Source organism: Spermophilus citellus (assembly GCF_964194105.1).
Source record: "Spermophilus citellus genome assembly, chromosome: 5".
Classification (NCBI taxonomy): Eukaryota; Metazoa; Chordata; class Mammalia; order Rodentia; family Sciuridae; genus Spermophilus; species Spermophilus citellus.
In genome coordinates, this window is record NC_138186.1 from 105,556,032 (window position 1) to 105,582,641 (window position 26,610).

The 26,610-nt window shown below is 34.1% G+C and overlaps 1 protein-coding gene across 1 annotated transcript in view; it reads right to left on the minus strand.

Moving 5' to 3' along the window:
* MMS22L (MMS22 like, DNA repair protein) overlaps nt 1-26,610 on the minus strand; it is a 127,374-nt gene that overhangs the window by 34,139 nt on the left and 66,625 nt on the right. The window lies entirely within an intron of this gene.

The window sequence follows — 26,610 nt, forward strand, 5'->3', positions numbered from 1 at the left end:
AGAAATGCTTACAGAAATATTAATTAAATACATTTTTTTGCTTTTTTCATTCATATCATATGAAAACTGAAGGACCATTTTATATAATTAAAACCTTTATGACAAGACATAATGCATTTCTGGTTATTTGATGGATGAATGATGGCATATTAAACACCATAAAGTTAATGTTAATTACTAATGTCAACCATTAATTATATGCTTTTTAATATGTCAGATCCAAATGAGAAACAGGCAGCTTCAGAATGAAGGTCTGCATTTTGCAACTCATGTATGACAAGTGATTTTACTCAAATCTAGACATGAAAACAATTTTTAAGCCATTTTCTCCTGAAGGCTTTAGTATATAGATACACTAGGAGTGAGGTTAGTACATCTGGCTTGTAAGTAGTATTTTGAATTTAAAAAGTTTTCCTTGTTTAGTAAAGACAAGGACTGTGTGCTATTGTATAAAACTGCTGGAGAGTCTTAGTCTTAGTATCTCAGGCCAAAAAAAACATAATAAACAGTGAATGTTCCTCTTCATCCCAATTCCTTATATTTTGATTCATCATTTAATTCCCCTTTCTATTTAATTAAAATGAAAATTTAGACATTTCTAGACCTTAACAGAAACATCTGCAGGAAATTGAGGTTACCAAAGTAAGAAGGAGAAATACTCAAGAGATTTTCTTAGTGATCTGGAAGAGAAGGCATTTATGCAGTGTACCCAGCAATTAACAATACGATGTATTAAAGGCACAACCATAATATTTTTCCTGTTTCTATTTATATCACAGCCAGATCAACTGAGAGTAGACATACCTGTATGGATATCATCCTCCCATTTGTTTTTTTCAATTATACAGAAAGTAGGGAAAAGTAACCAATAAAAATAAAGCAGAAGACTTCCTTTGACAGAAAATAGTATTCTACTAAGAAAAGTAAACAGCACCTAAAAAGAATAATATTATATTAATCCTAATACAGTATTCTTTTTTTTTTTTTTTTTTGGTACGAGGGATTGACCTCAGGGGCACTTAACCACTGAGCCACATCCACAGCCCTATTTTGTATTTTATTTAGAGACAGGGTCTCAGCGAGTGAGTTGCTCAGCTCCTCATCCTTGCTGAAGCTTTGAACTTGTGATCCTCCTATCTCAGCTGCCCAAGCCGCTGGGATTACAGGCATGTGCCACTGCGCCCAGCTCTAATATAGTATTCTTGATGTTTTTAAACAGTTTAGGGATAGTAGACACTAGAAAGAACTATATGAGACAGAACTAATACATACACAGAATTCCACAAAATGACCAACTGGTTATAAGACCACATCTTAGAAGATGTCACATGATTCCACACAGGAAGTAAAAAATTGAAGCATAAATTATAGAAGATTTGGATCTTGTACTCATGTATACTGGAAATCTGGCAGTCATGGGGTACTACTTAATCCTACTTTAAGTACTGAAAAAAGTATACAAATTCCTGGGGAAAGATAACTCTCACAAGAGCTAACCGAATATCTGTTATGTCTTCTCAGTTTAACAACTTGACTGAGATGCATTCAACTTGAACTAGTGGCTAGAGACTGTTTCAGGACCTTTAGCTTAGATAAAATGAATAACAAATTCCTAAAATTCATTTGGCAACAAACTCAACTGCCTATCTCAACATAGCAAAGTTCATGAATACATTTCCACACACTGAATTCCAAGTAAAATAATACCACCATTTCTAGTACCCTTTATAGCTTTTTCAAAGTATATTGGTTTCAAAAGATAATGAGTAATGTATTGAACTTGGGTAGGACATATATTGTTCACTACTTCTAAATAAGCCACTTTATTCACTAAAGCCTATTCCTTAGGAAGGAGTAACATTTTTTGATCAATCCCTATGTGTTAGAAATTCTTTTAATTAAAAATCAGACCCTTAGCTCTCATGAGTACCAATGTTCAACTCAAAATGGATTAAAGACTTATAGGTAAGACCTGAAGCTAAAAGACTACTAGAAGAAACAGAGTAAACACTTCAGAACACTGAAATGGACAATGAGATTTTGGATCAGACACCCAACTCATAGGAAACAAAAAAATAGACAAATGGGATTATATTCAGGTGAAAAGCACAGTAAAGGAAATAATCATCAGAATCAAGAGTAAACTATCAGAACAGGAGAAAATATTTGTAAACTAAGGCTAATATTCAGAATATAGAGTAACTCTAAAAAAAATGATTAAAAAAATGGGCCACAGATCTTTTTTCCCACTTTTTAAAAAATTTGTTCTTTTTATATATACATGACTGTAGAGTGTATTTTGACATAGAATACATACATGGAGTATAACTTCCCATTCTCGTGGTTGTACATGATATAGTTTCACTGGTTGTGTATTCATATATGAACATAGAAAAATTATGTCTAATTCATTCTACTGTCTTTCCTATTCCCATCCCTTCTCCCTTCCCTTCATTCCCCTTTGTCTAATCCAGTGAACTTCTATTCTTCCCTTCATCTTGTGCCACAGATCTTAACAGCCTTTTCTCAAAATGGCCAACTGGTATATGAAAATATGCTTAATTAACATCACTAATCATCAGACAAATGCAAATCAAAATCACAATGAGCCATTTACCTTACTCTAGTAATACTGTATATTATCAAAAAGACTAAAGATAACAAGTGCTGGTGAGGATGTGGATAAAAGGAAACCCTTGCACACTGATGGCTGGAATGGAAATTAGTACAGCCATTATGGAAAACATTATGGAGATTCCTCAAAAAATTAAAAATAGAGCTAACATATGATTTGGCAATCTAAATCCACAAATGAAATGAAATTGGTACATTGAAAAGACTTCTGTACTCTCATGTTCACTGAAGCACCAGTCATACTAGACAAGAAATGAAAATAATATAAGTGTTCATCAACTGATGAATGGATAAAGAAAATGTGGTACATATGCACCATGGAATACTATTCAGCCATTAAAAATGAAATCTTGTCATTTTGGACAACATGGATATACTACTAGATTATGTGAAGTGAAATAAGCCAGGCACAGAAAGACAAGTGCCGCATGATGTCTCTCATATGTGGAATATTAAATAGTAGATCTCAAAGAAGTTGAGTGTAGACTGGTAGTTACCAGATGCTGAGGAGAGTAGGGCATAAGAATGGATAGTTACAGTCAGTTGGAGTAACAGTTGTGGTATGCTACTACACAGTAGGGCGTTATTTCAACAACAGTATTCTGAATGTTTTTACTGTTAAAAAAATGATAAATGTTTGAGGAGACAGGTTTAACCTGATTTAAACATTACACAACGTACAAATGTATTAAAATATCACATGAAACCCCATTAATATGAACAACTTTTATATCTTTATATATCAGTGAAATAAAGAAAACTTTCAAGACACCTCTATAAGATAGTTCATTAATCCTCTTTATATGATGAAGCTGATAGCAAAAAAGTTAAGTGATACGCTCAAAGGTCACATGGCTATGAAGAGCTGACCCAATAATCTGAACCTGAATATGACTCTTAAGTCATGTTTCCCTTAAACCCAGAAAGGTTGAGGCAGGAGGAGAGCGAGTTCAAAGTCAGCCTCAGCAATGGCGAGGTGCTAAGCAACTCAGTGAGATCCTGTCTCTAAATAAAATACAAAATAGGGCTGGGGAATGTGGCTCAGCGTTTGGGTGACCTTGAGTTCAATCCCTGGTATTCCCCCCACCAAAAAAAAGAAGACTTTCTGTTTGATGGTCTGAGTATTCAACCTATATCAGTTTGAATAAGAAGAATGATCACCTGGTATATTAACACAGAACAAACTTGTTTAAGACCTTATAATGATCTCTCTACTCATGAAGAAATCAAAGAGTGATAAACGCAAGAAGTGCCAAGAATATACCATAATGGTGTCTGAGAGAAGAATCAAAATTCTGCATAATAGCCAAACAGTTAAAAATATACCATGCAGTGGCAGACAATTTTTTTAAAAAATCAAATTTTCTGAACAAGAAAGCTAACTACACAAAGATTACTGAAAAATAAACAGTATATTAGAAGTGGTCATTGCACATCTACTGAAGGCATATTTACAAAACTAAAAATATGAAAAGAGTTTCCTCACTATTGGCAACACTGTGAAAGAAAACATATAACACGCATGAAATACTGTAAGGACCCTCATATAGTTCTAGAAGCCAGGGCTATTTTATGAGTAATTATCTTACTTTCTTCAATAACCAGTAGACAAATATGAAAGTAGATTAACTGCACAAAAGGCAAAATGTGATTTATGGTCAAAAAGTAAAGGAAAAGATGTGAAATCTCCCAATATTTGGCAATTTTTGTTTAAGACAGATTTTACACAGGTTAAAATCATTTTGGAAATATACATGTGTAGAAATACACATGAGTAACAAGTCCACTTTACATTATAAAGGATGAAATACAGGATACTGGGAAAGAAATATGCTGAATTTCAAGTTGTTCAAATCGTAGCTCTCATAATAGAAATAACATCAACATCCAGCATTTATTGGTATTTACCATGAGACCAGCACTGTGCCAAGTATTTTATAAGCACTAATTCTCACTCTATGAGGTTGAAACAATTATTATTCAAATCTTTTAAATGAGAAATTGAGATAAAAAGAAGTAACTGAACTGGGTAACAGATTAACAATGCTACTTAAGAGCTAGGTGACAACGGAGAAAAAGGATTCCCAATTCCTGTTTTCTTACGTCAATATGAACAATCAAGAATTGTTCTATGTCCACTTAACAGGCTTACCGGTGAAAACCACATGAAATAATGCCCCCGAGTGCTCATGAGTCCATCTGTAAACACCCCCACGTTTATACACCCACTTATCCACGTGTGTCCTATTACTTCTATTTCAGCTCTGTTGTCTTGACTCCTTTCCTTTCCTCATTATGTTCAAGGGCTTTCCTGATTCCTTTATTTGACTGCTCTTGAGCCCCACTTTCTGAAATGTTTTCCTATTTTTACCAGCTTGCTGGTTCTTCCCTTGATTTCACATATTCACTTACCCTCCTCACCCCCCCACCCCACATCCCCAGACACACACCAGAGACAATGGAACTCGTACCTGGTTAGTGCTGCCTGTCAGCCTGGTCTCCAAGTTGTTGACTGATAGTTTAGGTAGGTTTTTTGGAATCCTTCCTAGACTACTGCTTATGGGGTTTCCTTCTAATCTTAGAATATGCTGGTTTTATCTGTGACTGATAAAGATATGATTCTGTATGTTATCTTCTGGGTACTGAGTTGCATGTTTAATATTTCTCATATATTATGCCTTGAAACATAAAGAAAAGAAAAATTGTCTAATGATAGCCCTTTCACCACACAAAAAAGCATAATACAATAAATGTGACTGATAAGAGCCAACAGAAAGAAAGGAATTAAAAGCAATAATTGAATGCCTCTTTTAGCTCTATTTCAAACATGGCAACTTTAAAAATCTATATTAGTGAAAAATATAATTGGAAGTTCTATGTTAAAAAGTTGTTCCAAACCACTGTGGGTTTGGATTATTCTAAGTATCATATTGATCTAACTAATGGAAAACTGAATGGGAACCAGGATACTCTATAATTACTTTTAGCTCAGCTAAACTCTCTGAAAAACCTTAGATACTTTAAATTCTTTTGCTATACTTGCCCACATCTATGAAATAGAGCTATGGTCTTCCTTATTACCCAGAAGGAATATAACATAGCCAAAATAATGACATTATCAGAAAAAAAAAAGTTTGAAGCTGGAAGTTACCCTAAAAATCATCCAATCCAATTTTATGTTTAAAAAAAAAATCAGAAAAGAAACAAGAATTTTTAAAAAGCCTCTAGGTACAAAGAGCCTTTTACAAAGTCTCCTATGAGAGAACAGTAGCTTCAGTGCTGACTCCCAGTCTTGTGCATGCCCAGGTGAGCAGGAACAAGTGATAAACCAGAAACCAGCTGGCAATCAGCAATCCAGGTATACTTTGCAGCACCCCCAAGTACTTCAGTATACCTGTGTCGGTGCATATGTGGAGCAGGGAGTGAGGAGGTGGTGGACAAATGAAATAATCTATAAGATTAAGGCAAGGAGTGTGCTGTTTTGGTCATGGAGGGATGACACTGGGAAAAAAAGCAATGTTGGCAATGATGCTTACAGCCACGTTTAATATACCATTAAGGAAAAAAGAGCTTCTCCAGAGATGTAAGGAGAATTATCAGAATGAACTCTTGCCTAGTACAGAGAAAAACAGCTTGGAACACTGGAAAACTTCTGAAACTGTTATATGGGAACAACGCCCTACTATTCTCCATGGAGCTGCTGAATTACGAAATCAGTGCACTCCAGTGAAAATTCTTTGCAGACCATAAGGCAAGATAATAAGGCACTTTGGTCACATTGCTACTGCTTCTAAATCCCAATAGCTGTGTTCTTAGAGGCAGTAGAGCATCCCTAGAAAGACAAGGGCTATGAGGACAGACATGCCAAGACTACAAACCCTATTTTACCAACTATTAGTTGGATAGACCTTTTTTCATCTAAGATTTTTTTTAAAATAAGGCAACTGTATTGTTAGCCAAAGAATTAAAGATCGTTTATTGAGAATACATACAATAACCCTATTCTAAATGTTTTAACTTTTGTCAACTAATTTCTTTTGTAGGTACTATTATTAATGTCATTTCATGAACAAGGAATCTAAGTGCAGAGAGGATAAGTAATTTTCCTGGGTCATTCTGTTAATAAGCAGCGCCAAGATTTGAACCCTAGCAGTCAGAAGAGCTTCAATGCCCCACCTTATAATCACTATGTTATGGTTGTCTCCAATAACATTTATAAACTAAATAAATAATACATGTTTCAAATGTCATATTGCTGTCTTCATTCATTCATTTATATACTAAGTTCCTATTAAAGGTAAATATAAAATAGCATAACAGCCAAGTTATACATTGAAATTATAATAATTCTGGGGAGTGTAAACTATAAGGGATCTCTAAGGTCAATTACATATGATTACCTAAAATTTTCCTATGACCCACAATTGAGTTAATTTTCAAGACTAGGAAAACAGAACAAATCAGAAAACCAGTGATGAATCTAACAAATTAAACATTCCTTTTTTGGGTTAGCTTCCCATTACTGTGATAAAGTAGCTGACATAGTAAACATAAAGGAGGAAAGATTTTTTTGGATCATGTTTTCTTTCCTTTTCTCTCTCTCTCTCTCTCTCTCTCTCTCTCTCTCTCTCTCTCTCTCTCGGTACTGGGGATTGAATCCAGGGGTGCTAAACCACTGAGCCACATTTTCAGCCCTTCTATATATTTTATTTAGAGAAAGAGTCTAACTAAGTTGCTTAGGGCCTTGCTGAGTTTCTGAGGCTGACTCTAAGCTTGCCATCCTCCCAAGCCACCTGAATTACAGGTGTGAGCCACTGTATTTGGCTTGAATCATGGTTTCAAAGGTTTCAGTCCATGGCTGCTTGGCCCTGTTGCTTTGGGCGTATGGTGGCAAAGTCCATCATGGCAGGAACATACAGCAGAGGAGAAGGCCTGGTCACCTCATGGTAGCCAGGAAGCAAACAGATAGAGAAGGGAACAGGATCCTAATATCCCATTCAAAGCATATCCCAGTAACGTAATTTCCTTTCACTGGGGCCCCATATCTCAATAACACCATGTACTGTAGACCAAGACTTTTTAAAACATGGACCTTTGCAGGAGATTTCAGATCCAAACTCTATAGCACTATAGTAATGCTGCCTTATGGTCTTAAACAGTAACACTGGTGAAGTGCTTAAAACAGAGTTCTGTCCCAGTCTTAAAAGACATAGCCATGTCTTTTTTTTCACTGGTATGAAAATATGCCAATAAAAAGTGATAGTTTCTTGAAGTCACCCTTATACTTTCATTTGATCAAAGAGGAATTACTATAGATAAAAAGCAGAGTCAGCAACAATACTTACACCAAATAAGGAAAAAAGAACTTCTTAAAAGATGACTTATTATAATTGTAGATATATTATATATTATATACATTATATATGTTATATATTTTTATATATACTTTATTGAATGTATTTATTTATAGATGATTATGAGTCCCAAATCACTTGAGTTTTTCATTTATATTTCACTACATTTTATGGGTACACTTGTGCAATGAAGTTCTACCTTAGTAGTTACGAATCTTGACAATCATCAGAATCATCTATAGATCTTCCTAAACATATTAATGTCCTAGATTCACTAAGGATATTTTTGCATCTTTAGGACCTGTTTTAAGTTTGGATGCAGAAGATCCCCAAAAGGTCTATGTAGTAAAGGCTTAGTTCCCAGGAAGGTACTATTGGGGTACGGTGGAATCCTTAATAGACAGGGTTTAGTGAAAGATCTTTAGGTTATTAGAAGCATGCCCTTAAAAGTGATAGCAGAACTTCAGTGGCTTCTTCTTCTTCTTTTTTGCTTTTCAAAATGGACAGTTTTGTTCCACCATTTGCTTCTTCTATAATGTGTTGCCTTCCCTCAAACATTGGGAACAGTTGATCATGGATTGAAATTTCCAAAACTCCGAGTCAAAATATCCCTTTATCTTTATGCCCTGATCATCTCAGGTGTTACAGCAATGGAAAGTTGACTAATACAGAACCTAAGTATACTGTTTGTTATTGTTGTTGTTGTTTTTAATTCTTAGTAGGTCTAGGGAGGAGTCTGTGAGTAAGCATTTCCATCAGCAAATGCTGTTAGCCCACAGAACACAATGAGTAGCCACCCTTCTGGCTTTCCTCATATATAAACTAGAAATAATATTAGTACTTGCAGAATTAAATTTGTTAATATAGGCCCAACACTTAGAATAAAGCATGGATTCTCTGATTAACAATAATTATTCCATTTATTAAACATTTCCAATTTAATTCTTGCAACAGATAAGGAAATGGCCATGCAACTTGTAGCCCATGGGTCACATAGATCATATGTAATTCTGTACTGGAGGAGAGCTGCAAAGTTCTCTTTCTTCTAATCTGTATCTATAAGTGTGCAATTACCAATTCTGAGAAGGAAGGTCACAGAAGGAAAGGACAGGTAAAGACTAGTAAGATGAAAAAGAGAAAAGTAAAAGTATAGAGGTATATAAATCCATTTGCCTAACTCTTGAATTCAGCTCGTATTGTATGTTCTAGGCAGTAGAGATAAAAAATAAATAAAAAATCGAGGGGGTCTCTGTCCTGGAGTTTATATTCTGAGGACAGACAGATGAATGACAGGAGCTAATATATCAATTAGGATGATCAGGAAATACCTTTTGAGAAGTGACACTGAGCAAAGACCTAAGTAAATAAGGGAGGGAATCCCATGCATATATTGAGGAAGTCCATTGCAGGGGGAAGAAAAGCAAATGCCAAGAAGCTAAGATTGGCAGAGTCTATAGGCTAAGGGAAAAACAAGAAGGCAATGTGGCTGAAGCACAACTGGTTTCAGAAGGAACAGCAGGTAAATTCAAAGAGGTAGCTGGATTCCAGATCATGGAAATATTTTCATTAAAAAGCCCCACCTGATGAATATGCATTGTGTGACTTTATATATCTGTACATATATAAAACTACCTGTCACAATATTCTCTTTCTCTCACGTTTGAATGCTATTTTGTGCTCTCATCCCATAAAAGTGAGCATGGAAGATCAACATGAGCAAGCCTGACCCATAAGCATCAGTATTATTAGCACAACATATTGCAAACACCCTGGGCAAATGGGTGCTCTATCATACACACTAAATTGAATATGTTTATTTTGTTGTAGTCTGTTTCTGACAATTATTCTACCTCTGAGAGGGCAGTTTAACTGATGTCAACAAGTAATAAGTCTGAATATAACACAAGAATCAAAGGGAAAGTATCATGCTAGATGTTAAGGTGTAAGTTCACAGCTCTTCAAGATGCCATCAAGGAAATGATTGAGGGTAAAGGCCAAAATTAAGGGTTGGTTAAAGTTCTTTGGAATTCCATAAGAAACTATTAGCACATGAATGTGATGACTCAGGGATTTCTAGAACAGGAGAACAACCATCATCTGATGATGACAACTCATTTCCAAAGGGGTAAGGCCAAGGTAACCTTGCTCTGCTCATATTCAGTGTGGTTCCAACTTCCAGAAAGTCAGGCTTCAAACTGAATAGAAAGTATGTGGGCACAGATAATGAATAAAAGTAAGAGGAGGGACTGTGGCTGCAGTGTGAAACTAGTCAAAGTCCTCCTACCAGAGTATCATATGAGAAAGATTATGAGTTAAGATCCAGGATCTTCTGAGTTAAGATATTTGTCCTTGAGGTTAGGGGCAGTCAGAGGTGAGATGATTTTTGTAGACTCTGACAACAAAATGCACACATCTTTGATAAAATACCTAAACTTGTCATAATGATCTTTTAGGATTTCAAATGTGGTTGTCTTCCTCATCAAAGTTGGTAGGGTAAAAGTGAGCATGCACATATGTACTGGATCTTACCCAAAATGTTATGTGTGGAATTCTCAAGAAAAAAGGAAAGAGTAAAAAAAAAAAAAAAAATCCTTAGAAACTGATGGCTAAAAAAGAAAATAAGAATATACTTATTCTCACTATAGGAAAATAGAGTATGGAATATGCCCTCATTTGGGGATAGAGACCACCAATCTAACTTAGCAGCAGTGGAGTTGGTAATTACTGGTGATATTAAATGCCCCTCAGTCTTTACTTTCCTTCATCTTCTTGTTCCTTTCTGTCTCTGTCTTGCTTTGATTATTCTACCATTTACAGAAAACTGTGCTTTGACTCACGGAGTACAACAGATGTGACATTGTGTAACTCTTAAGTCTTGGTGACAAAACAACAACAACAAAAACAGAAGGCCATGAAGTTTCTCCATTATTTGCTGAGAAAACTCATTCCTAAGAGTGCTGAAATACCCTGGATAAAGTCTAACTACCTTGAGAACACCTGTGGGAGATGCCACAGGTAGCATTCAGGTCAACAGAATCAAGCCTATTCTTTGGTCATTCTAGCTCAGAGACTAGACATGTTAATAAAAATGCCATCTAGGAACTGGATTCTCCACCATCAGCACTTCCAGGCCCACTCTTGTGAGCTACCCTATACACTGAATCATCAGAATTGAGGCTCCAGACATCGTGGAAGAGATGAGATGTTCCTGGCTTTCCAAATCTGTGATCTATACATGTCTGTGAATGTAATAAGAATTAGTTTGACAAGGTTTATTATGTTTTAAAGAAATGGCATCCACTACATTCCTACATACTAAGTAGGAATTAGAGATTCGAAGTCAGACGCAGACCTGACCTCAAAGAATTCATACTTGGTACAGGGTGGGAGGAAACAAAGAATTTTATTAGAAATATAACCAAGGAGGTAGTATCTGCAATGAAGCAAAGGCAGATTCAGACAAAATAGCTGGTTGAAGTGTCCTAGAAGCCATCCACATGATTTCAAAAATCTAGATTTAAGACAAATGAATGACAAAGGCAAGGGTCCTTTGAAGAAAAGCTGTTTTTCCACCCACTCAGCACAAAATAACTATCTCAAATTTATGCCGAGATATAATATAAACATATTTATTCTCAATAAATTTTATTCAGTTCTTATTGCTTTTACATTTCATTAATCGGCAGATCTTTTTTAAAAAAGAGTTTCATTTTAATTTTCCTTAGATATAAGGTATTATGTTTATGAATGTATGGAGCCCATCTTCTACAGCTAATTAAAACACTCCAAAAACTAACTTAGCCCTCTCCTCCTGGCAGTCTTTTCAAAAAACAGCAGTCCACAGCAGTGCTGCCACTTAACAACAGATGCAATCTTTCTAAGTCATCTTATGACTTGTGTTTAGCTAGTGGGGGAATCTTTGTTTCAAAAGAATTCAGGGGTCTTTTTGTTAAAGCTAAAGACTCAAATATTGTTGAGGTCAAATATTCCATATCAATAGGTTAAGGCTAAATTCTATTTGTAAGCATTTTTTCTAATTGATGGTAATAAATTCCTAAAAAGAAAGGTCTAATGGTAATGTTGACTGATTCTTAACTTCATCCACCCAAATGTTCCTGTCACAGTGAAATTTGTTCTATAATTTATATTAATGGACTAGGTGTATCAATAAATATCAAAAATGTCCAGTTTCTTAATCCCCCTCCATTTAAATCAAATTCAACTCAATGTCAACAGATTGTACCAATGTATAATTACAATAGCTAATGCATTGGGAAAGGTAGTGTTCTTTGATAAATAATTTTTGAAACCTCTTAAGCATTCTACATCCTCTATATTTCTCTCATGCGCAAGAAATGTAGTAAATTACACAATCAGATACGCTGACCATTGCCAATTGTGCTACAGAATTTAAAAACACGATTCTGATTCTCGGCTCCAACAGTGACAATTTTTTTTTAATTCCAAAATTTAGTGAAGCAAAAAAGTAAAACAAAACAAAACCTAGGAATGTTTTAGAAAGGCTTTTTTTTTTCATAAAAAGTACAAACAAACTCCAGTAGACATAATAGCTTAGTCACATAATATAATGCTGAATCTTGGGTACATAAATAAGATTTATAAGCCTATAAACTACTTGGAATTAAGTGTTAAGTTTTATGTATACATAAATGTATATAGATCTCATCCCTTTTCTTCTACCCTCCATTGCTCTTTATAAACACCTTCTTCTAAGTACAAGCAAATGTTCCCTCTTGATTTCTCACCCTGAATTTTCTTCTCCCTCATTTGTGTTTCCCCACTCTGAACCTCCACTGTCCCCAACAATCCAACTACAACCTCTATGTACCAAACACATTAATTAAGAAGGAATGCTTAATCTGAAATCTACAGAGTAAAAGCTGTGACTAATTGATGTATATCAATCATCAAAAAGAAATAAGTATAAACTTGTTTAGAACAAATCTGTGTTTAATAGTAAATAAACTTCTTAGTTTTAAATTATGGTTACTCCAGATACTTAAACATATATTTTTCCTACAGAGACACTGCTTACTGTTTTTATTGCAGTTCTTTACAAGGGAGAAAAGACAGAGAGGGAAAAAGTTTTCCTAAAAGATTATCCATTGAGTCGATGATCTGTGGGGGTTTATTATAAAGCTGTTATTAGGCTAAGAGCCCCAAAAGCTTTTATTACATCACTAATTTCTTTTTTGCAAAGCTTCAGCAAATGAACTGATTTATCTGGTTCTGCATACTTGGGGCTTGATACATGCTATTTGTACATGACAGGTTTCATCTGCATAGCACCATTGATAACATTTATCTGCACATCAAAAAGCCCATCTCCTTATGTTAAAAAAAAATTCATGCATACGCTGGGATAAGAAATGTTAAAGTGGTGAGTAAAAGATATGAGATATCTCATAAAATGGAACTAAACCATAATAAGCTCACCAATCGAGTATGAATGCATAACAGTGGTACAGGAGAAAATACCATGTCAAAAAATGGGAAGAACTGGAAAGATTTTTGCTTATGCTGATAAAGTCATAAACCTTTGCTAGGCATCATGTGAATCTTAACTAGAAATGAGAAAAATTAATTGACTCTCAGACAAGAAATGATAAACTTTCATAAAGCTTTATGACCAAAGCAAAAATATTTCAATACAAATTTTAAAACAGTGCCCATTGCTTACAAATGTCAGTAGGAAAATAACCCCTGAAAGATTCTCTTAGGGCAAAAATCAAATGTGTAGATTGACTGTTACTGTGGAACACAACTAAAACCTTTTGCTAAAGCTTAAATTTCTTACAGAAAAGTAACTTAGCAAACAGATACAAAAAAGTAACCAGATATAAAGCTTTTATTTCAGGCCAGATGTAGTGGCACATGCCTGTAATTCCAGCTACTCTGGAGGACTAAGGCAGGAGGCTTTTAAGTTGGAGGCTAGCCGGGGTAACTTTGTGAGATCCTGTCTCAAAATAAAAAATAAAAATGGTTGGGGATGTAGCTCAGTGGTAGAGTACCTCTGTATTCAATCCCCAGTATCAAAGAAAAAGTATCTGAGTAAGAGTTTGCTGAAAGGAAGGCATAACCTACATATGTGAATAACAAGATAATAATGAGTTATTTCCAAATTTCCAACAAATGATACATTAGACATTCTTTGGAGAAAAAGTTACCATTTTTCTTTATGAAGAAGATATACATTGAGTTAAACAGGTCTTGTAATTCATCATCTTTTAGAACACGAGGTTACATTAGGCTCTGATCACCTCCTACTCTTACTCTTCCAACATTTGGTAGTACAGACAGTGGAGTTAATTTTTTGCCATTCAGGAAGAACTATTGGATTGCTAAACTTGTATCATCATCACCTCTGAAACACAGTAAAAATCACTGTTAGAACCAATGGTTTATTAGATCGAACCCACCATCAACAATGTCAACTCTGCCTGGTTGTGTTAACAGGAAAATGTTTTACGAGTTCCACCACTGGGCATCAATTTAACTTCCAGCACCAGCTATGCTGTAAAACCGTGAACATAATTTATATGGTGACCTGCGTGTGTGGGAAGCAATATCTAGGTGAAACTTCTCACAGTCTGACAAAATGCTTTGATTTGCACCATTCAGATGATTGAGCAAAAAGAGTTTAAGCAATCACCACCAACAGCCTTTATCTCCAAATGCACTAAAAATTTATTACTCTGTGAGTTCAACCTATTGCTTTAGAGCCTAGCTTGATAGAATAGAAATGATTGGATAAATATTACATTTTCAACTGGTACACATCTTGTCCATTAGGTTTAAATATTGGACAAACTACGTGTTTAAGATAAACATCAGTCTTAGCTGATTCCATCACACGGTACATTTAGAAAGCCTCCAAATGTTTCCATAGAAACATTTTTAGGCTTCTATATAGCTGAGGATACATGTTCCTTGTCAATTAGGAGAAAGTAAACCCAGAGATCCCTGCACTCGTCTTAAAAAATTTACCTTTATCTTTACTTAGCGTTTAAATACAGCTGACAGTATTTAATATCTATTGGGGTGTATAAAGCAATTGAGTAACCATTCAAGATGGGACATAAAGACAGCTCACCTATTGATCCTAAATAATAGTTTATTCTTCAGGCCTTTCTAGGAGTTTTAAACTACAGATTGAATATCCCTTAACCAAAATGCTTGAGAGTGTTCTGAAATTGGGGTTTTGGAATATTTGCATATATATAATGAAAGATCTTGGGGATGAGACCCAGGTCTAAACGTGAAATTCATTCACTTCATATATATCTTATATAAATAGCCAGAAAGTAATTTTATATGATATTTTTAGAGTGCCTGTGTTTTGATTACAACCTGTCACATAAGGTTAGTTGAGGAATTTTCCATGGGAGATTATACTTAAAATAGTTTGGGACTTTGGAGTATTTCAGATTTTTGGATTAGTAATGTTCAACCCATAACATAGGTTTCATACTCACAGCTTTTCTAATACATTGTTGTATATTAAGGGAAGGGTACTTACCTGGCAACTTCTCTCTACCTACCTTTTAAAGGTGACTGGGGTCTATAGTTACAGAGCAAAGCTGCAGGATTACTGCAGTGCAATGATCCTTTCTAGCATCACAGGAGGGATCCTAGGCATATAATCTTCAATGCCTTTGGGCTCCTGAGAGACTACAGTAGCCTTGACTAACCTGATTAGCTCAGAGTTACTTTCTACTATTTTCTAATTTAGTTTGATTAGATACTGCAAAGTAAATAATATTATTTTCAGTTTTGTGCTAGGAAAAAAGAAATGGACTCAGAGAGGTTAAACAACTTGACCAGTACGAAATGGAAATGAAACTGCAACTCAAGTCTGTCTGTTTCCAATGCATTTTCCACTACAAGTCATATTTGTTCAAGACCAGACTATAATAGTTAAGATATTACATCTGAAGGTTTAAAAAAGTTTCTAAAAAGACAGCAAAATAATATACACACTCAGGATTTTTTATTAGAAGAATATCTTTATAAAGGTCCCAATCACTGGCTTTTATTTATTTAAAAAAATACTATCATTCCAGGATCATTAGGTAAAATGAGTATTAGGCATTAACATTGACAGTTGACTTCTCTTCCTTAATCACAGTTTTTAGCCTTGTTTTCATGCACTTTGCCACATCAAATAAATGCTTTGTGCAAAATGGAAGCAAAAAACTTACTATTTAGAAATAAGTCATCCCATATTCCACATACAAAGCCATTTGTTATAGCAGTACTAGAAGAGACTTAAGCATTTAACTTGAAATGCCTAGCAAGATCTTTTAAGCTGTTTTTCTTATCTTGTTCTTCAAAATTCGAAACTAGAAAATCCCACTTGACTAGAAAGGCAAAAAAAGCAGGCTGTCCCTTCTAGGGTCAACAGATGCTTTTTGTAAGATTTTAGGTAAGATTAACCTCTTGCTCACAATAGGACTGGTTATTGGTTTTATTTTTTTACTATCTTTAACTCAGGTAAAAATCAATATAGAGCGAGACAAAGGGCTCTAGAGGGTCTGGCTATACCAGCTTTGGGTTTGGCTCCTGCACAATTCTACAACATGCTGAGGCTGGGAAGGATTAGCCTGCTTGTGTTGAGTAAACCGATGATACTCAATAAACAGTTTCTGTTGTAAACCCCTTAGGACGTGCAAAGCCACACTAGTTGGCAATAGACCAGATAAGCGGCAGAACCAGCTGTAATCTCATTTAGACCTGAGCTGATCCTCCTGTCCTTTCATTCCACAGGATCAAAGCAAACCACTGAGGAGGCAGCTGTATTATAGCAGCTCTGCTTGCTGGATGCAGCAAACATTTCATAAATTCCACTCCTTGAAGCAAGTCTCTACCTAATCTACCCAGAGCTGGGACAATCAATGAATTTCTGAATTCATTAGACTGATTATTACAGGGTAACCATTTTCTCTTTGGAGAAATGTAATGATTGCATGCCAACTTTACAAAGCAGCTGCTACTTCTAACCATTGTTGTTTTTTTTTTTTTTTTTTTTTTTTTTTTTTAATGAAAGGGCCTAAATTCCCCCCACCCCCCAGATATACAATATCAAATAAAAGTGGTTTGTAACTATTTGGCTTATTATCTTTAACAAATATTAACAATTGACTATCACTCAAATGGAGCCCAGTTTTAACAGTGGCCTATACTTCCCATGTTCAATGACATGAGGGGAATGCAAAACCTTACTGTAATATAGTCTCATACATTGGCCAAAACTGATGTTCAGAAAAACTGATAGAAAATGTCTCTGCAGTTCATTACAGAATATTATTTAACATTTATTTGTAATTCTTCCATAGAACAGGGCACAGTTTTGAAAGTGTTCTTTAAAATTGACATTAGTACTTAAAAATAAGTCAAGTATTTCATTCCTTTTCACCTTTCAACAGCATTGATACTTTAGAATCTCTTTTTACCAGGAATTTCCTTTAAAAGAAAAATAAATTTCAAGTTATGAAGTTTTAGAAAGTAGTCAATTCCCAAATTTAACTGGATGTAAAATGAGCAGTAACAAAACAGGTATTAGATGTCACATCACAAACCACTCTAAATAATAAACATGGAGAGATGAAGCCCAAAACTGATGTGACAGACTATAAAACATCACCAGTTAAAAATAATCAATTGTAACTTAATGCCAAATATCAATAAGGCAGAGTCATACAGAACTTCTGGTCAGGGAATTGGCAATTTTTTTTTTTTTTTTTTTTTTTCTGGTAAGCATGCAGGCCTTAAGAGAACAAGAATTGCTGCTTTTTTTGTTTGTTTGAGCAACCTTTAAAAATATAAAAAATATTCTTACGCTCCACAACTGAACTAAAACAGATCTTGGGCCTGCTTTGGCCAGCAATACCTTGGGTTGCTAACCCATTTGTATATTCCAAACTACTTATTCTACAGATGAACACCCAGAATTGTTCTGCATAGTGAAGCGTAAGTGTCAGCATCAGAACTCACGTCTCCCGAGTCTCACTCTAGTGCTTCTCTACTGCCTCCTAACATTCATCCTGCTTCCGCAAGTAAATGATGCCAAGAATCATTTGAAAAACATAAAGAATGCTTGGGAAGTGTCAATGTGGACACCAATGACCACACATTAACTGATCCAACCATTTCTAAGCTTACAAATGCTAAACTTAATGACTCACCTTTACTCCATTTATTCTTCAGACTTAAAAAGGTCCCATTTAACATAATCACATAATGATAGCAGAAGTGAAAAATATCAAAACCTTAACTCTTCTAATATTTGCAAAATCCAGATCTTTGTAATAATAACATCATGATAGGAAACTGCAAAACTGTGTAATTATACTTTAATTGTATTGTGAGGCATGCATTAATCACAAAGTTTAAGTACCAAGGATAGAATTATAATAATTCTGTAAAACAAATTTAAGCTAGCTAAGTAGGTCAGAACCACTAACATGCAACAGGAGACCTCTGGGAATTTATCAGTTAATGGCTATTTATGTGCAAATGAGTGCCCTCCAACCCTCCAAAATCCTGTGTAGCTGAAGGGTATTTCTGTTAACCAGGAGCACTGCTTAACTGCAGAGGCATAAATTAAACTATTTTATTGGAATGATTGTTAATTCTTCTACTTTGCTTTTCTACATTCCCCCCTATCTTTCCAGAAGCACAATTTATAGTACATATTTAATAACAACGAAAAAATGTTACTGGTGAGTTTTCAAAACTGATCTCTCCTGACCCCACATAGATACTAGAACTTCAGTAAAATGAACACTTTTTATGCTTCACATCTCCCAAAGTGGACATGCATTGCTAAAAATTTTTTAAATTTCAATATTAGCATTATATTAAAACACTTTTAACAATGAACTATAACAAAATTGTTTTATGTCTTTATGTTCTTATTTTACAGAAGACAAAGAAATTCAATGGAGTTTGAACCTATTAAAAATTTTGTCATAACAGTCAAACTACCTATCAAAGGTACACTTTGAGATAGGAAAAGGGCTTTTTGCTAAAAAACAACAACAACAACAACAACAAAAACCACTAAATGCCTATTTCTAATTTGCCTTAAAAAGAAAATGAAACATTTGGATAATTTTTTTTGAAGGGAGTGGTAGAAAGGGAGAATAAAAATTTTCAGTATGACATAAATATGGCTAAAAGAGAATACTAAACACCCATTAGTACAACCATAACAAACTCAGTACTGAAGTGGCATAAAACTGGTTATTATCTTCTAGATTTTGGATGGAATAACAGTTACCTAAAATTACTGCTTTTAAAGATATAATATTGTGGCAATTTATAAGTTGTAAATTCATTCCCTTGGACCTCTTTCTTTTCCACCATTAACTGAAAAATAAAATATAACCTAATGCTAAGTTAAAAGACAAGTAAGACCCAAATTAAGTCACACAATATCTTTAAAATTATATTTTATAATATAGTGAAACCTCAGCACAGTAAGCTGGAGTTAAAAAATGAAATGTTTATGGGAACTCTTCTATTTTAAACATCCAGGTAATAAAAGTTTATGGTAAACTCCTTCAAAGATTAAAAAAAGAAAAGTTCCACTCATCTTTTCACAACAGAGTTTTCTAAGAGCTATAAGTTAATTATATAGCACAGTAAATGATTATATGAAATGTGCTGCTGATCAGTATGCTTGGGAAACATATCACTCCTATACTCAGAGTGTGGCCATGGGCAGTTATCAAGCATCACATTGGACAATGTTTATATATGAAATAAAAAACAAAGGTCTCTGGCCTATTGCTTTGTGTTATACTTAGATGGATAATATATACGAGAATTAAGATGCATTTCTGGCCTGAAAACATAATTTTATCATGGATCTGCTTTTAGCAAGAAAAATATTAACTACACAAAACAAATTATCACATAAATGTCACCATCTGTTAAAAGCCATCACCCTATTTTGAAAGGAAATTCCTGGAAGCTGTACAGTGAAGGCTCACTTGAGGCTGTCCCCTCTTTTTGGTCTGGGTCAATGCAATGGTCACCACAGAGTCCTCCAGTCACAGGCAAATTCTCAGTCAGATCTTTGTGTACTAAGCACTGCCGTAAGGCTTAATTAACCTTGTTCAGAAAGAAACAGGACCTTCTCTTACTGAAGAAATATAGACACATAGTCAGCTCAATGAACAAGTACCAAAATAAAGAGGGCTGTTTCATACTTTGATTATCCTATCCAAAATTACATAGTATCACACAAGGAAGAGAACTGTGTGGGTATATGAAAGTCATTGAAAATTACAGACTCTGCATTCATATGGATGAAATAACAGATTGACATGACATTAAAGTGTTTTGACATCTTTAGGGTAATGAAGCCTAGAGCATCAAGGAGAAAAGATCTAGATCAGAGGAACAGTGAATTATCAGTAGTTAAACATAAGTAAAAGATATATTTTATAGTAAGTCTAACTTTTAATTCCTAAAATTTACATAACTGCTCAAAATGTTGCTTAAATATTATTGTCTGAATATATAGAACTAACCTAGATTATCAGATCATTTCTTTATTCCCATAACACTTGATCATAACTTAATCTAATGCTCTCTCCTTTTTGTATTTTTTAAAAAATTGCCTTATTTTTAAATAGATTTTTGCATCACTAGAGTTTATTACCACAATGGTTTGCTACCTAGTTACCTTACCTAAAGTTCCCTTTGTGTACATTACTCCCAGAGCCATCTATATCATTATTATTCATTCATTGGACACACGTATTATGTGGCATGCACTTTAGCTGGATAACTTGATATTAAAGGTGTAAAACAAATTCCCTCAAAGAGTACCAGTCTAGTGCAAGAGATGAATAAAGATAGATGATATTTAATGTGGTAAATGCTCTGGCTGATATAAACAGAGTTTGGAAAATTAGAAAGATGCTGGCTGACTGTCCTTGGGTGGCCTGTGAACCCTTACCAGGGCAACTGCATTATTTCCCTTACACGTGAGGGACCAAGTATGGTCTTTCTCTCTAAGAGCCTATGATTCAATGTGAAAAAAAGGACATGCTCTCTTGATGTTATCCCTCTACTTAAAACCTACAGTCCTTGATTTCCTCTTTCTAGTTCCAACTTCTAGTTCTTCAGTCACTGTTCTGTTCTAGCATTTTCTTCCTTTCATTCTTCAACAAGCTATATAACTGCGATTTTTATATCACACCTCTTTCAGGAGGACTTCCCTATCCTTTTCCTTATCACACGTGCAAATTTCACATCTTCCATATCCAATACAAATGCTATTTCAAAATATCTTTCCTAATGCTTCTCTCTTCCTGTTTCTTTCCTTCCTTTTTTCTCCCAACAAATTCTCAAAATATCTTACAGTGTTATCCATTAATTCACTTTGAGCTACACTGGTTATACACATATATTGCCTACTAAAAAAAGAATTTCTCTAGGAATAGAATTGAATCTTTTATTTTTGAGCACAAACTGAGAAGCATCATGCACTAGCACAGCTCAATAAACATTATTAAAATACAATAATATCCAACTAATAATTTGTTATATTGTGTATAGTAGCATATATCTCCAACTATAGAGTATCTGGTATATCTACCATGTCCTAACAAGCATCAGGTAGGAGAACAAATCCATACAAAGCATTCAGAAAACTGCTTAAGTCTTCTTCCTTTTACCCATTCTAGCCCTACCTAGTTACAATTCATTTGAAATCTCTCTTCTCCTGAACAGCAAAGGAAAATGATGAGAACTCAAATTGCCTAAAGTGTCTGACACACAAAAGGCTGTAAGCAAACAGGCTGGTTAATAACGAACTATGATACGGCCAATAGGTCTCTATTTAAACCTATCTTATACAAACTACCATCTGAATATTTCTTAAGTAAATAATTTCTCTAATGAATACCTAAGTCACTAACTTCTATCCAAAGTAAAAATGCTTGATAATATTAGGAATGCTATTTGGTGTTTAAGAAAATTCTTTCCTAAAGCAATATGACGATTCTTCAAAAAATTAGGAATGGAACCACCATATGACCCAGCTATCCTACTCCTCAATATTTATTCAAAAGAACTAAAATGAGCACAGTGATACAGGTATGTCATTGTTTACAGCAGCACGAGTCACAATAGCCAATTTATGGAACAATCCCAGATGCCCATCAATATATAACTAGATTAAGAAAATGTGGTGTGTGTGTGTGTGTGTGTGTGTGTGTGTGTGTGTGTGTATATATATATATATATATATATATATATACATACATACAATGGAGTTTTACTCAGTCATAAAGAATGAAATTATGGCATTGCTGGTAAATGGATGGAAATGGACAACATCATGCTAACTGATATAAGCCAGGCTCAGAAAGTCAAGAGTTGGATGTTTTCTCTCATATGTGGGAGCTAGAGAAAAATTAGAAGAAAAAAAAAGTATGGGTTGGGGGCTCCCACAAAAATAGAGGGAAGATAAGTAAAATAGAGGAGGAGATTGAGGGGACAGAAAAGGGGAGGAAAAGTGAAATGATTAGACTAAATTATGCTATTTGATGTAAGTATTTCACAGTGAATTCTACCTTAATGTATATCTATCTACAAAGCCCCAATTAAGAACATACAGATAAATAATCAGAAGGAAGACAACTACAGAAGAGGAAGGGAAATAGGAGGAGGGAGGAGAGGAGACAAAGAAGAGGCACCAGGAAATGAAATAGAACAAATTAAATTCCATGTATGTATGATTACATCAAAATAATTACAACTATTGTGTATAACTATAATTTAAAAAATCTTAGGAAAAGATGAGAAGACATAAATCAAATAAAATGTTGATTTCTGCTTAAAAGAAGGTATTTCCTATATGCCATTCTATTTTGTATTTTTATTTTGTTCATGCTATATAAAATGGAAAAAAGAGCTCTACCTAACTAGAAGACAAACTAAGTCCATCTGAGGAAAATTCAGTTTCACCATGCTGGCAGTATAAATCACATTTCCATTTTATGTATCAAATTTAATAAAAAGAAAATTTACTTAAATATTAAAGCACTCAATATATAATTAATACAATTAGAAACACTAAAATAACCCAATCCAATCATTTATCCTTTAGATAAAAGAACTGAGATATGAAAACTGGCCTGAGGTCCCACAGAGTTAGGGCTGAATTAGGTACAAAAGGAACTTTCTATCACTTCACATCACTTCAATTTGCTTCTTTATATAAATGTGATTTATCCTTGAACCAGTGGTCTCTATCCTAAAATAAATGTAAATACTATATTATCGAATACTCAAGCAGGTAAAGAAATTATTTAATAATATACAGAAGCACAGAGGGATATGAACCAGTAGCAATGTAATCTATCTCCTTTACTTTGAATCTTTATGTTGTTACCAAAAAAAAAAAAAAACCTGAAAAAAATATCTGTAGAAATGAAGAACTGTCTAACTTCAATGATTCTAAACTAAATGTCATAAAAAAAGGGTAAGAGAGAGGATGCATACAAAAATTTAATCTGACTCCTTTTGTTCCAAACATTAATTCCAATGGGAATAAACATACCCATAATAAAATCCAATGACTTTAAATCTTTAAACAGACGTTCATGTTGTCTGCCTGTACCATTCCAGATGAGAAATTTCAGAAATCATATCAAAACACAGACATAATTCCTTGAGTCCATATGGAAATAATGAAAAGATAAAATCTTGTTCAATCTCAAAATGAGGCAAAATAAACTTGCTGTCTGAGAAAACAGAAATACTATGGTTATAGCCCAAAACAAAATTTCCACTGTAAGATATTTCTGGAATGGCTAGACCATTAGCTTGACCCAATATATGAAATTTTTTAGGTTTTGGAGACTGCCTACTATTTTGCACGAGTGATCTTTGGAATATAAAAAATTCTATATATTAAATTGAACTAATGGTCCAACTATTTCAGAATTTGAAAAGAAAGATGATGAAGATACCAATATTTGGAGGAATTAAATCAATGCTTTTATTACTCCACAAATTCTATGAGAGTAGTACATATTTTCATGTACATCAGAACACTTACTAACAGTTCCAAGACACACTGATTATGTAAGCAATATGCTAACTTACACTGGAATTCCTCTTAGGAAATCAAAAGGCAAGAACTATTAACTGTTACATGTGTACGAGCATAATTTTTGAGAGTATAACATTTCTTTCTTTCTTTCTTTATTTATTTTTGAGAGAGAGAGAGAGAGAGAGAGAGAGAGAATTTTTAATATTTATTTTTTAGTTTCAGTGGACACAACATCTTTATTTTATTTTTATGTGGTGCTGAGGATTGAACCCAGCGCCCCACGCATGCCAGGGGAGCCACATCCCCAGCCCGAGAGTGTAACATTTATATACATAAAACCTTTCAAGCTTTTATACATCAAAAAATACAAAATACATGAGCTGGGGCTGTACTCAGTAGTGAAGCGCTTGCCTAGCAAGCGTTAGGCACTGGGTTCAATCCTCAGCACCACATAAAAATTAACAAATAAAAATAAAGGCATTCTGGGCTGGGGTTGTGGCTCAGCGGTAGAGCACTTGCTGGTACAATCAAGGACCTGGGTTTGATCCTCAGCACCACATAAAAAATAAATAAAATAAAGGTAAGTGTCCAACTGCAACTAAAAAATAAATATTTTTAAAAGGCCTTCTGTCCATCTACAACTTCAAAAATAATTTTTAAAAAATACAGCCGGATGTGGTGGCTGTATATATAAAATACAAATTTTAAATAGAATCACTATATTTCAAACATATATGATGTACATAAAGTTGATGTAATAAATATATATGCTATGGCAAATTAATATTAAAACACAAGATACGTTACTTGGAGATCATCAGAAAAATAATTCTTCTAGGTTATAAGAAGCATTACATAATGAGATTGCTTTACTCTCCTCTGAAAGAAAATTGTTTTTTTTTTTTTAATCTTTCCTATTTTTTCCAGAGCAATCTCCCCCAGAATGCCGTCACTATATTTCAATCTGGAATTGTCTTCCTGTAGCTTCATTTTTCGGTGCTAGATGCTCCATTTCCTGAACTCAAAATATTTCTTGATCTTGGCTTTAGTCCTTCACTTTCCTGATGCACACTTCCTCTAATAATATATCTCAAAAGCATAAAGTGAAAATAAGAAAGCAAGTTGCTCAATGTATGCAATATTTCTGGTCCAGTGATGTTTATGTAAACTTTTTTTAAAGCATAAAAGAATGCTATATTGGTTTTGAATTGTTTTTTTCAAATTGAAATATCCAAGTATACTGCCCTTAAATAATAAGACTTTACATTTTTTAAAAAATGAAAAAAAATAACATTAAGGTGTTAGAGGATGGGAATAGGAAAACAAACAGATGTCAAGAGAAATGTTCAAAAGTACATCAATGACAAAGTGCTATAATAATAATTCACTAAAGATTTTCCATATGTGGACAAGTAGCTAAGTTAATTATTTTTTATCATTAGTGGAATGTATGAAAGAAGTCAAAAACAACTTAAAAAACTTTCTGAGCTGCAATCTACATAAGCACATGCTTCTATAGATTTGTAATATCTTCCTTATAATATGTGCCACCAATCAACTATACAATATAGTAAGCCTGACTTACTGTCACATATTATTTGTATGGAGTAACTCAGAAAATTCTGTGAGGTAGAGGAGTTTCAAGAATGATCTATTTAACATTTGTTTATTATTCTTTCATTTATTTGTTTATATGTCTGCCTCACTATGCTGTGGGGCATCCAAGACCAGCAATTTGATTTTATGCATCTGTATTTTCTCCAACAACAACAGAAAGTCTGCCATAGCTGGTACAGTCATTTCTGTTTTTCATACCAAAGCATAAAATTAATACAGCAAAACTCTCTCTTACATCCTAAGAAATATAAACAAAGAGATGTGACCAATAAGGTAGAGTAAGTTATGCATTTACTTAAAGCATAAATGGTATTCTATTCAAGGAATATCACAGAAGTGATTCAGAATGGAGCACAAAAAAAAATCTTAATTTAGAGTGTGAAACTCTTATTAAATTTACTTAATATATGCATGCTTTCATTACACTTCTCTGAAATCAATGGACAAACAGCAATGATAAAAACAAGTAAAGATCATTTGGTACTCTGTTAAACCCTTAACAGGTATTATTTGTCTGTCCCTTTTTGTTTGTTGTAGCTGAGGATCTAACCTAGGGTTAGGTCTTATGCATGATAAGCTAGGCAAGCACTCTACCACTGAGACATATCCTCAGTCCCAGGTAGTATCTCTTTTATTCTTCAAACCAGCTCTTCAATAGGTAGGTATAAACTCTTTACAGATTAGGAAAACTGAGGTTGAAAGAAGTTATATAACTTGCTGAAGACATTAAAAAGTCTCAGAGATAGAATTCAAATTCATATTTGCAACTTTCTGAAAAACAAAGCTATGCTATTTTCCACTATAAACAAGAAATTATTATGTATATTTAAGCAATAATTGACTGTAGTGAAAACATAGTTCACTGGCTTTGACACTGGGTATATTAATAACTCACAAACTTGAACTGTA